Below are 4030 nucleotides of genomic sequence, written 5' to 3'. Positions count from 1 at the left end.
TGATCCGATCTAAGTTTTTTGTCAAATCCACATCCACACGACAGCACAACACATCACGTTTCATCACTGGTATCAACTTTAGTAAAATGCGATGATGATCATGCATGTGCCTTTTTCTTGTAAAGCACCATTACTGAAACAACTAGAAATAAAGACTAGAAGATCATGTGGTGAATAGTTTGATCTTGTAAAACATACAAGTTTACTGTACGTTACATGCGATCTGTAATACATTTAGTTCAACGGTACTCCGTGTACATGAACACATTCGTTTATAATGTATAATGTAATTTACAAAAGAATTACATTACACAAGTATTGAAATAAAATTAAATGGGCGCTCCTCGTCGTTTCCTCCCGGGATGTAAAGCACTACCTTCACTTGTGTCCTCAGCATGACTTGTAACAATGCGGGCAAATGTGTTGCGAGGGGGTATCCTTGATTCCCATGAAATTAGAATGAAATCTTCATTGGGTCTAACGCTAGGATCGGCTAGAAGTTCCCCCAATGTCACACTTGATGATTCTTCCTTGATTGAAGCATTAATTGTATAACGTCTCATGCTAAGTGGGTGCAAAGCAAAGTCAGTTATGTCCACTAGATGGCCTTGTTCTAGAAGCGTGCTTGGGTGCACGCCATATATGGAGATGTTTCTTTACACATATCTTATTCCCCTGTCCAATATGCAACGCCAGGACTGAACATCGAGGTTCCTTCTCAAGACATCTACGTACATATTTGTTGCGACAAGTGCGCCTTGCATAGTGTGCAACTCCTTGGCAAACCCATCTGTTATTTGTACTAGTTGTGGATGTTCTATGGGATCTACGCCCCCGAATGCCAGAGTCTTGAAAAGATATCTCAACTCGTCACAAGACAAAACACTTTGAAAAATAGGTTGCACTGATCCAAACCGGGCTAATCTTGTAAGTTTACTTATGATGATGATTTTGCTTCCTCTGCTGACTCTTATGAGAAAGGAGTGAGACCTTTTCCAGTCATCGTCATCCACATCAGAGGCAAACTCAATAACTACCAACATCATCCCAAACATGGTCCTTCCATGGTCAAGTATCGTCATGAGGTTGTCTCCATTCAAGTGCAAAATAGAGGAGAAGCGTGAGCGAACCCTCTCGTTGCCACACACATGAGCAACCAATGTTTTCTTCCCAACTCCAACACCACCGATGATCGGAAGAACTTCTAGTGCATGATCGCCAGGAGGGATGTTGTGCTCCAACAAGAAGGTCAAGAGCCTTTGCTTTTCGGCATGTTGGCCGAACATGTAGCTGTTGGTGTAAAGATAAACATCATATAGCCTACGAGACATGCGCTCACATCCACCAAGAAGCACAACAAATTCTGCCATATGAGCAACAATAGTTTCTAAGCTTTCCATGACACCATCTGACTCGAGGCACATGGCCTTGTCATCCTTCTCGCGATATGTTCGAGAACGCTTGAAAGGAATGGCTAAATACAAGCTGCTACTAGATGAGTCGTTGATGCTAACCTTGTCAAAGCATGCACTGTCTTGGAGGGTTTTGTACCTCAAGGTGTCCAGCACGCGGTATCCTTTGTACATGGCCTCTGAGAGCATCTTCAGCTGCAATAACATCCCAGAGTTAGTTATGTACCACCCATCTGCCTCCTCAACGACGATGCTGACTCTCGTCAGGAGGTGCTGCAATCTCTCCACCACCTTCTCCTCGGATTCGGCATGGTTCAAGGAGGATTGGTACTTGTTCTTCAGGAAGGAGATGAAATGGCTTACTAGCTCAGCTGTGACTACAGATATGGCAACCTCCATAGCAAGCAGGAAGACAATCGATGAGGAAGCTGCTGGTCAGGGCCGGCCCTGGGGGTATGGTGGCAGGGCGACGGCCCAGGGCCCAGGCGAGGAGGGGGGCCCATGACAGAGTATATATCTATATTATAGCCCAGCAAAAAATAGGTAAAAATAATACAAAAGAACTAGAGAAAAGAAATAAGATGGGCTAGGCCCATCAGATAGCTAGCAAGCCATCGCTGATCGATTAACGAACGCGAAGTCGCGAAGCGACACCGTGACTCACGCCAGTTGGCAGACAGACGACTGCTCGTTTTCCTTTTCCTTCGTAGGTTAGGTTCGTCAGGCGCCGTGACGCCCGTCGGCCTCCTCGCTCTGTCGCTCGGCGCCTTGCCGTGTCATCCTCGCCTCGCCTGCCGCTGGCCCGCTGCCTGCTGGAGCTGCACGCGCGGCACGCCGCACGACAGTCCAGCAACCCAGCGGCCCGGCCATCCGGCATCCGGCAAGGCGGCACCGTGGCAATACGTATACAAGTATACATCCGACTGGCGACTACAAGTCTTGAAGTCTGCAACGCGGCCGTCGCCAATCCCTAAAGTACGTTTGAATGTTTCCATCCATGTTCCTCAGTTCCAGTCCATCCCCCAAACCCTAATTTGACAATTTAAGTACTTTATTTATTCTTTATTTAGTATTTAATTACGTATTCAACTATACATCCATGATCCATCCTCCAATTTCAGTATGCATGAAGTTTTAAATTTTCTAATTCAATCAATCATTTTTTTTGTCATTCTATGTACATGTCTAGGGTTCCAATCATCCGATGTATAAATTCCTTATTTTTTGTATCCTTTTTTGATCTTTTTTTCACGATTTTAGGACATTAGCCTGCCATGTTACCTAAGAAGAAGCAATTATCGGGTGCTGAAATAAGAAGGAAAAAGAAAGAAAGTGATCCGAAAATTCTACCATTGAAGGATTCTTTGAATAAGTTCTTTACATCTTCAAGCAATGTTGATGTCATTGAAGAACAGGGGCAAGAAACTACTCCCGAAGAAACCTTTTTTGAAGCACTGAAGTATTATTGTTGTCGATGGAGTCAGTCTAATTTGGTTCTTATTTGAGGTAATTAATCATGTTATGTTAGTTTTATTTTGTGATTTTTTAGTATTATTGTTGTTGATAGAATCAGTTCGAATTTGGTTATTATTGTTCTCGATGAAGTCATTTGAATTATTATAGTCAAATTTTAAACTAATATAAAGATGTGTGACTAAAAATTACTCTTAATAAGTTATATATATAACGCACACGCATACATATATATGGTCTTAGGACTTAGGACATAGGGGCCCATGTTGTCGAGTTCGCCTAGGGCCTCCCAAAACATAGGGCCGGCCCTGCTGCTGGTCGATGTCTATGGCGTCTGGACAAACTAACTAGCCTCTGCAAAGTCTTGCAGAGTTTTCTCACGCAATAGAAAAGTCTCGAAACAATTGGCTGTGACGAGTTCGAGGGTGGGTCATACACGGCTGCTAACATGTATCCTTATAAACTACATGTGCTTGAATTGTATAATGGTCTAGCACCCCCATGGAGTACACAAGTTGCTCTTCTAGTAAAAACATGTGAGAATGACACGAAAAACATTGTTGGCTTGGGTTTTTAGTATTCACAGTAGGTAGGTCCAAATAAATATTGTTCCATGCCAACTTGTAAATTTTAAATATCATTATATATGTGCTCTATCTAGCAAGGTTAGATGGTCGAAATTGTTTGGATCGAATTCCAACTTTGGAAGCAAAATAGTAGGATTTTAGTTTATATTACAACACTTGAGCAACAAGAAACCATAATTCCATAACAGCTAGCTCAACTTCTAAGCTTAGTTAGTTCTCAATGTTCATGCTCTGTCTCTCCACCCTAAGAATGCCGAGAGCGTTAAGAGCGAGCTCCTGCAGATCGGTCTTGAGCTGCGAGTTGGACGGTTCCACCAGCAGCAGCATATTCTGAGCCTCTTCTAGTTTGTCCTGGGCATCCCCAGCTTCTGACGGGTGACGGTCCGCCGTGTTTCTCGCCTCCTTGATGTTTGCCGTCTGCAGATGGGTGGGTCTCCTCCCTCTGTAACTTGAGAGTCGGGACGATTGATATGGTCTACTGCAAAGGAAGCCTGCTTTTTTCGTCTGCACTTCGAGTTGTCAAGTATAGTACTCCCTCTGTTCAAATTGAACTGCAAA

The 4030-nt window shown here is 43.5% G+C and overlaps 1 pseudogene; it reads right to left on the bottom strand.

Annotated features, from left to right (window-relative positions):
* Positions 1–329: 329 nt before the first annotated feature.
* On the bottom strand, positions 330–1811 carry LOC119358608 (annotated as a pseudogene).
* Between the last annotated feature and the right edge of the window lie 2219 nt (positions 1812–4030).

Source organism: Triticum dicoccoides, chromosome 2A (genome assembly GCF_002162155.2).
Source record: "Triticum dicoccoides isolate Atlit2015 ecotype Zavitan chromosome 2A, WEW_v2.0, whole genome shotgun sequence".
Lineage (NCBI taxonomy): Eukaryota > Viridiplantae > Streptophyta > Magnoliopsida > Poales > Poaceae > Triticum > Triticum dicoccoides.
Note: the sequence above shows the minus strand (reverse complement) of the source record. Positions and strands in the feature narration are given on the sequence as shown.